Consider the following 9,564-nt stretch of genomic DNA (forward strand, 5'->3'; position numbering starts at 1 on the left):
ATTATTGGATCATAACTTATTCTCTTTTGGGGAGCTGCTACTTTTATAAAGAGCCATAACAATTGGTTTTATAATTGTACAAAGTTTTGCATTAGAAAAATTCAAATTTTCTACAATAACACTTTAGAGAGTTAAATTCAATATATATGACTTGTAGTAAATATTTTTTTCTTTTTTTTTTCCTTTTCCTTTTTATTCCCTCAGGTGGTTGCACTGTTCGTGGAGGTACTGCAATAACAGGTCAATGCGTGGAGTGGACGGAGCAAGCTCCTATTCCAACTCCTAACTCCAAAAATCCATTTAATATATTGTCCTCAGATAGAGGATGTATCAGACATTAAACTGATAAGAACAGATATATTTGTAGTAAATATTCACTATTATCTTAAACTATAGTGATTAAAGGGTGATATTAACATAAATAATAGTTATTTCTGAGATATAATACATTCATATTAAAGACAAGAACACAGTGTGGTTATCATTATTTCTAGTTAAATTCTCTTTTCCTTTGTTAAATGTGATTAAGTATTTACTAGGTAGCCAAACATGTTCATATTAGGACACTCATTCATTGTATCTGTAATGTCATGATATTGTATTTATTTTGTTAGCTTGAATATTTTATTTTATAATATTTAGTTATTTTATTACTATATTATTTAAGGTATATATTAATCTACAAAGTCAGAGCATTTTGACAGGGTGAGACTATCTTTACTTAATCTTCCATTATTATTTCAGCTATGATATATAAATACTGTAGTTATTATGATAATATATGAATCATTCAAAGGTTATATTTACTGTGCTAGTTTGACCTTCATTTCTGACAAACTACCTCATGAAAACAGCTTTTTGGAGAAAGTATGTAGTTTGATTCATGGTTTCAAAGGCTTAGGTCTATGATTGCCCAGCTCCATTTGTTCTGTCTCATAGTGAGGCAAAGTATCATTTCAGAAAAGCATTGAGAATAAACTTGGTCACCTTGTGGTGTATAAGACACACAAAAGCCGAAAGGAACGAGTGTAAACTTTTCAGGGCATGGCTACAACATCTAAATTCTCCTCTGAGGATCCTCCTCTCAATGGTGATAAGTTTGTATCCATAAACAGATTGATCTATTTGTTAGTTCAGAGTGCTCTGGATATAGTCAACTTTCAATTAGCACTGACAGTTAGAAACCAAGCTTAAAAACAAGAACGTTTATTGAGGACACTTCTAATTCAAACTACCACACATATTATAAATAACTGGCTAATTTTAGTTTATTTTGCTTCCTATAACAATGATTAAATATTTTATTTTATCAGTAATCACTTATATACAAAATTATGACTTTATTTGTAGCATAGAAATACAGCATTACTAGAGAGGCTAGTTAAAAAATTATCATTTACAGAGTAAACTAGTTTCATTTATACAGAAATGTTTATGTATTTATCATGTGATAAAGGGGTAAATTATCAAAAAGCATGTATATTTCAACAAGTTTTTATATAAAATTATAATCTCCTTCCCACTATACAGAGATTGACTTAAAGAATCATTGGTGAAAATCCTAAGCCCCAGTCATATACTTGTTGGCAGATGGAAGCTTAATCATAACACTCTAGGACACTTCCCCAACATCACTCCAGGTATATTTAGTATAGTTTATTTCACATGATACATTAGATCCAGTGATCAAGAATGAAAACATTAGGGCATAAATGGCAAACACTAAACAAACAAACAAAAGAAAACCCAATGTTTATGATGAGGAAAAAAAAGCATTATAGCTGTATGAAAATATAACAAGGATACTGGACTTATCAAATTAAGCATTTCAAGCAACAATTAATAGGATAAAATTCTAATGGGAAAACAGCAACTTACTACAATAGAGAAACAGTACAATTAAAATTTTGTGGCAAATGAAACATGAAAGACACAGTAAGAACTAGAGATCAGCAACACTATGATAAACAGGAAGAATGTGTCGGATGGGGTTTTTAGCAAACTGCGCATAGCTGAAGAACAAACTGATGAACTTGGCATACTACAATAGAATTTCCTAAACAGCAAGAAATGGGAAACACACACACACACAAAATTGGTGCCTAATGACGGGCACAATTCCAATGAAACAGAAATCTGAGAATATATGACAGTTGTTCAACTGATGACTGAAAAATTCTGCTAAGATCAGATTGCAGACTACACTCTCAGCTTCTTAAAACAAGCAGGCTGCAGGTTTAAAAGAGCACCAATTGAAGTCTAACATTCACAAACACCGAAAGAAAAATAACAAAACAAGCAACAAGAAACAACTCCCTTTGCCTAGGAGAGGACCAGGTACAGCTTACACCTGGCAAACAAGAAAAGAGCAAGTGAGAAAGTTGAAGTATGGAGAAAGAATCACAAACAAGGCTTCAAGCTAGAACTCTGCACCTCTCAGACAGTTGAGAAATTCAAAGACATTTTATAAAAATATGTTTCTATTGGACTTTACTTCCATAAAATGTTAAAAGATTTAAAAAAAAAAGAAAAATGGCACAGATGAGCAATTTTGATCAGCATAAAGTGAACAATTCCAATAGAGCAGGCAATCCAGAGAAAATTCTTCAGATTCCACTGCTTAATTTTAATTGAGCTAACCGATAACAGTATATTTAAAGGAATGACAGTGATATCCAAATATTATATTTTTCCACATATTATGCACATATATTTATGCATGCTTATGAATAAGTAAAAAATAGTATCAATGATACAAGAGAAGGGGGCCACTAAACTTTCCTTATTTTTCTGATTTTCTTTCTCTCAGTTTCTGGTCTTCCTTTACTTTCATAAGGTATGCTACCTCTTCTGTGAACCATATATTGTGATATGAAGGCTTAGTTAGATTATGTATTATATATATATATATATATATATATATATATATATATATATATATAAAATAAACCTAAGGGCAAGCACTAAATATTTTAAACAGAAGCACAACTAATGTGAAAAGCAGAGGAAAACAGAATAATAAAATATTTAAAACACAGAAAAGGAGTGAAAGAGTTAAACTCAAACAAAGAGCTAGGGCATCAATAAAATGGACTCAAGGCTGAAGATAGATTGACTGATATACATGAACTTGTAAAATATGGTAGAATAGCATTATAGCTCAATGGGAAAATATACATTTGTAAAGTAGGTCACTTGTTTATATGTGTTAAAAACATATGCAAAAAAATCTCAGCAATATTCAGTTGGAAATTAAAATGATCAAAATCAACAGGGCAGATAAATGTATATTAACTCCTGCTAAATAACACCATACTAGGAGTAGCAGAGTAAGCAGCAAGTGTTTATTTTCTACAATTTGGGATGAGTTGCAGTGCATTATGAATGTATGAGCTGAGGTATTTTTTCAGATAAATCCTTCTCTAAGGTGGCAAGGGAAGGAAAGGGAAGATGAAGCTTTCTAGCCTGTATGTGTATTCCTACAGGAAATAAATCTTGTTAATAAGGGCCTTGTGCAATAGTGTGAATCTTGACTATCTTCCACAGAATGATACTTAAATACTTTATTCCAGATTGTTCAGTGTCCTTTTCAAAAAGGTATCACAGTTAGGAACCCACACACCAACAATGATGCTATTTGCAGTTATAAAGACAAGGGAGCTTCCAATATACTGTGAGGTGAAGTCAGTGTAGAGAGTTAAATTCTGAAAATAGACTCCCTTGAGCCATCTGACTGGTCTATCTTACAAGATAATTAAGAATTTCAGAATACATATACGTTGAAATGCTTCTTAGCAAATACAAAAAGATACATAAGAATACAGTGTCCAACAAGGTTTATGGCAACAAGTAATAGAAAAAAAATGAGAATGACCACTTTAGTTTCACATGCAGGAAATCACCAAATACTCTAGAAGAGACTTACTCTTTCAAAGATTCCCACAGGTAATTAGCTCATATGCTAGAAAAGATAGATTGATGGCCGCTATGTTCATTAGGTAGAAAAATTTGGCCACCCAAATTTCGACCTCCTAAAGGCCCCATCTGAGTGTCTTTTGCAGATAGTAATGCAGTTAGATCTATATTTAAGAATAATGCAAAATAGTGATTTCAGTTTAATCAAGTGGTCTCAAACACATTCATAGAAATTTAAATCTTCATCCATGTATGTTTGCATATTAAAGGATGTCATATCTCTTGAAACTTCATGCTATAACATTTGCCCACATATGAGAGCACTCTGAGTTAGAGCCATAGAGAGTTTATTAACTAGATGAAACCATGGATGGAAAGTGTTCTTGAATTCAATTACTGCTCTCACAAGTTTCTCTGTGAAAGTTTACATCTCCTTTAACTTGCTAAGTGACAACAGTAAGAAGCATACAGTCTATGAAAGGAAGTTTTGACCTCATCTGAACTGGCCCCTGTTGACAGTCTTACCTCCATATCCTAACCTTCAGAGCTGGTATAATTAAATATTGTCTTCATAAACCTTAAAGTCTAGGGCAACATTATCACAGCACTGTGAATTGAATAAGCTGAGCTCTGTGAAGAACAAAGGCTATGTAAGGACTGATGGGTCACTCACTATATGCACATCTTAGCCAAACATTGCTTCTCTTTCCTCTTCTAAAAGATTAATACTTTAAACTCAATTATAACTTCAAAATATTATTTTTAATAAATATGGCCACATGAACATTGTATAAAAGGATTATTATTAAAGTGGAGATGAGAAAGGGCCCGAGGAGCTAAAGGGGTTTGCAGCCCCATAGGAAGAACAACAATATGAAATAACCAATATGCCCAGAGCACCCAAGGACTAAACCAAAAACCAAAGAATACACATGGTAGGACTCATGGCTCCAGCTGAATATGTAGCAGAGGATGGTCTTGTTGGTCATCAATGGGAGTAGAAGCCCTTGGTCCTGTGAAGGCTCTCTGACCCAGTGTAGGGGAATGCCAGCACGGGGAAACAGGAGTGGGTGGGTTGGTGAGCAGGGGTAGGCGATTTTTCAGAGGGGAAATGAGAAAAGGAGATAACATTTGAAATGCAAAGAAAGAAAATATCTAATAAAAATAGTAATTTACAATACCTGAAATTATAGTTCAGTGATGAATCATCTGGATTTGGTACCCAGTCCCCACAATCCCCCCTCTGAAAGAAAAAAGAAGAAATACAGTTTATAAAATGATTCTGATTTTAAATATATTTAGTGTGTAAAGTCTCATACATTTACTCATGAAAATGCTTTGCTTTGTATTAAAGAAATAATAGCTATCAATTTTGTAAAAAAGAAAGTTTTAAATTGAGGTTTAAGAATATATACAAAGTGCACTGTGTGGAAAATAGAAAAAAATAAGTTTTATAAGATGAAATATAAACAATTGAAAGAAGTTTTGCTACACATGCAGAAAGAGTTCAGATGTACATACCTCCATTCTCAGTTCATCAGTAATCTTAGTGTCTCAACCACCCAAATCTCTCTCCATTCACCATGTAGTCAACAAGAACTATGCAAGTGAAGTAGGCGACATCACACAATTTTTGCTCAGCAAATGTGTTGCTTCACTTGGAAACATCTGAACCACTGGTAGAGATTAGAGTTTTATCTGTTCTTGCCTCTACAGTAGCACTGGTGCTCTGGAGATAATGCAGGATGTGCAGTACAGTACAAAGGCTCTTCCTATCTATGTCTTCCAATTGTCAGAGTTGGTGGCCTTTAGAAAAAATGAATAGTATACGAACTAAAGAGTTGAATAAAATATATTGCAGTTGACATAGTCTATAACTCCCTTATATACTAATGCTTTTCCAGGGCTGCACCTGTGTGTGTTTACATGAATTGTGTAGCTCTGATATGTTGTTCTGCTAAGTATATAGTCAGCTCACAGTGCCTTAGGTTTTAAGTACTTTTTAAAATTATAGACAGCATGAGCATTGCATTTTACTACTATTATTTTTAAGACACGTACACATATGTATGCAAATACTAAAGTTTAACTATAGCCATGATTCAATTTAAAATCAATTTTAAATTATTCAAAAATTATAGTGATAATCTTCATGCATACTTGAAAAAACAGCAACAACAACAACAACAAAAATCAGGTCGTAGTCCTAGGCAGTGCTTACAGCTCATTCTGAATCAGTATGAATAAATGGACACTCATAGGGTAACTACTTTTATTTAATGCCAATTTGGTATTCTTATTAAATTCTTGGGTCAGGGACTTTTTAATCTTTTCTGAAACTTAAGACAGGTGGAAGGTTGAGCTCTAAATGATGTCAAACTTGGCAAGATTGCTGACTGGCGTATTTATTATCTATACAATGCAGAGGTAGAAAGGAGTGTGCAGAAATCTACACACTGGTGCTGGTGGAGAGAATAGGGCTGTGTGTACTACTGATTCCCAGATTTCAGCAGAGTCTGACTATAGTCCTAAAAAGGTTTTTTAAATTTAAATTTCAAAACAAGTAAAAATTCATCCTTAAATACACCTGGGCTCTGCCTGCCCAGCTTATCCCAGGGGAACATCTGGACTGAGTATTTGAAATCCTTATATTAGTAACTTGAGAGCCAACATGTTAGCATATGCATGATAAGACTCAATGAATCATTCATATTCAAGGGTCAAGTTCATTGATTTTGGAGCTATTGAAATGGACCTGGGTCTTTTCATAGAAGACTACCGTGAAATATCTTCCAGTTCTCAAGCCAGATTGAGCTAAAAAGCAAATTATCTGAGAATCATTTTGGAAAATGTGAAAAGGAGTGCCAGGCAAGAGCAGCAGTAGGGATCCTGGGCTTTCTAATCTGTGATTTGTCTTGACAGAATTTCAGCCATGATACCTTTACAAGATATTGGAAGGATGACATTATTACTTGGATTTATTTCCTATACTGATATTTAGGTGGTATTTATGAGCAAATAAAAGTTTCTGTTCCTCATATACAATGATCAACTTCATTTCATTTTCTAGGAAAACAAAAGTTAAGGTATAAACTAAAATGCTTAATGAAAGAAAAAAAAAACAAAAACAAAAGACAAGTTTCTTCCCAATCAGTACAAATAAATTTACTTCCCAGCTGTCAAGCAGGTTCAGACTTTGAACTAGTTGTGCTTCCATGGGTACTCTTGTTTTTTTTTTTTTTTTTTTTTTTTTTTTGGTTTTTCGAGACAGGGTTTCTCTGCATAGCCCTGGCTGTCCTGGAACTCACTCTGTAGACCAGGCTGGCCTCGAACTTAGAAATCCGCCTGCCTCTGCCTCCCGAGTGCTGGGATTAAAGGCGTGCGCCACCACGCCCGGCCTCCATGGGTACTCTTGACCCAAGGAGATCCCTTTGGCTGTGGGTTGCTCATAGCCTTATTGTGCAAAGTAATAAAGGCACAATGGAGAGACATAACCTCTGTGGTTAGGTTTAAAAAGACTGATAGGTTTCAGAACTCATACTCATTTCACAGTTTTCCCCCATGCCTGCCTCTCTCTCTCTCTCTCTCTCTCTCTCTCTCTCTCTCTCTCTCTCTCTCTCTCTCTTTCTCTCTCACAAAACACACACACACACACACACACAAACATACACATACACATGCACATAGTCTTTTCCATTCTGATAAAGTATGTTAAAGAAGTTCCCATGATCCTATGGCAAAGAGTTGAGGAACTTCTTCCTAGAAGGGAATAAATAAATAAATAAATATAAATAAAAATAAAAAAAAAACAAACATCATCCAGAGAACTGAATCCTGCCAACAACCACTAAGTGAGCCTGGACAGGAATCCTACCTGTGTAATGTCTCAACATGGAAGCAAATCTTCTTAATCTCTTTAAGCAGAGTATTATAAATGATATGAAAAGTAAAACCTAGCAAAACTTTGTAGCATTTCCAGCACATAGCAGAAGTGAAGTTATTAATGTGTGTTATTTAAGCAGATAAGGTTATGGAAAATCTATGGTAGACATAAGTACTTGATAAAATTCCCATTTTCTTATGTCTTCACCATTCACTTTCATGGTTATAAACTGCTAACAAAGAATTATTGGTGTGTGGCACCTCCATGCTAGCTCTATTTCAGGTAAAGTTTTGCAAACTAGATCATCAAGAGAATTAAAGTTTGCAAGTGACTTTCTGAAAATGTCTTCCTAGAGAGATGTGTTAAAAATAAAAGTGGCATGTAAGGGAGCAGAAACCATAGCTTGGCAATTGGAAGGTCTTTGGGTTGGTACTCAGAATCACAAGAAATACTCCAAAAACTGATAGAACTATCTTTCATATGAGGTGATATGATCTACATATAGAAAGGTGGCAGGGCCCTGGTAACATGGAACTTCATTCCTTCTCCTCTTTGTCCCAAACATTTCTGGATAAATACTAGACTCTTCTCATCCCATGCCATGATACATCCCTCCCTTTATGGAACTGGTTGTCTTGTGTGGAAGACAGATTTGTTAAACAAGGTACTCATCACATATACAAACTAAATATATCCATCAATGTGAGCTGATAATGGTGACTTAGATAGGAGACTTAGATAAAAGACTGGTGGTCTGAGGAGCTTTCTTCTGGTAACAGCTAATATCTGAGCATACTAGTTGGTGTGTGTGGAGGGGTAGGTCTTATCAAAGTAGATGCTGAAGATGGTGTAAAGAGATAGAGCTTTGCTAGACCAGCCGGTAGGTCTACTATGGGAATCACATCTACAACTTGCCTGTGTAAACACAATGAGAGAGGGATAAACTTGCATAAGCACAGAGCTATTAGTAATTGGCTGCACGGTAGACAATTGAGTGGGAAGTCACATTCCAAGAACTTTTTGCTGTTTGTTCTTCTGGGGAAATATGTCAGTTGTCTAAGAATTTTTGATGAGGAGAATCACAGGGATGAACTGAAAGAAGGTCATACACACAAACACAGCAAAACACATATGAGGTACTTTGAATAGTATAGCTAGAGTGTGCATGACAACACCCATGAAAAAAAATTCACACTGAAGTACAGCTGAGCCATCTCTACCCCAGTGTATGTACCTGTCTTATAAAATCTGCAGTCTTGTACCCAAGCACTGAGTGATCTATTCCTTATACTGACATTTGCCAAGATAACAGTATGTTCATCAAATCTTGAAATAAGATTGTAATAAAATCCTTTAATTGAAAAATATATTTTTAGTTTATAACTCAAATCATTGTTCAGTAGGATTATAGATGGCAACATCAACATGTTCTAGCCATGATGATGAACACTTAAGACAATATAATGGTAATACAGAAAGTAACAAAAGGTCTCAGTAGTATACAAAGTCAAATTCAGGACTGGAATTATTTTGTGAGCTGAATCTGTGCCCCTTATGCCTCTTGTAACTTTAATAATCCATATTTTAAAAATTAGTTCCAACAGATTTTATTTCATGCTTCTATTTTTTTTCATTTTTTAAATTAGATGTTTTATTCATTTACATTTCAAATGCTATCTCCTTTCCTAGTTTCCTCTCTGAAAATTCCCTATCCTCTCTCCCCTACCCCTGATGCCCAACCCACCCATTCCTGCTTACTGGTCCTG

General features: G+C 34.6%; 1 pseudogene; it reads right to left on the minus strand.

Moving 5' to 3' along the window:
• Positions 1–203: 203 nt before the first annotated feature.
• LOC115064502 lies at positions 204–384 on the minus strand (annotated as a pseudogene).
• Positions 385–9,564: the final 9,180 nt, after the last annotated feature.

Source organism: Mus pahari, chromosome 7 (assembly GCF_900095145.1).
Source record: "Mus pahari chromosome 7, PAHARI_EIJ_v1.1, whole genome shotgun sequence".
NCBI classification, from domain to species: Eukaryota; Metazoa; Chordata; class Mammalia; order Rodentia; family Muridae; genus Mus; species Mus pahari.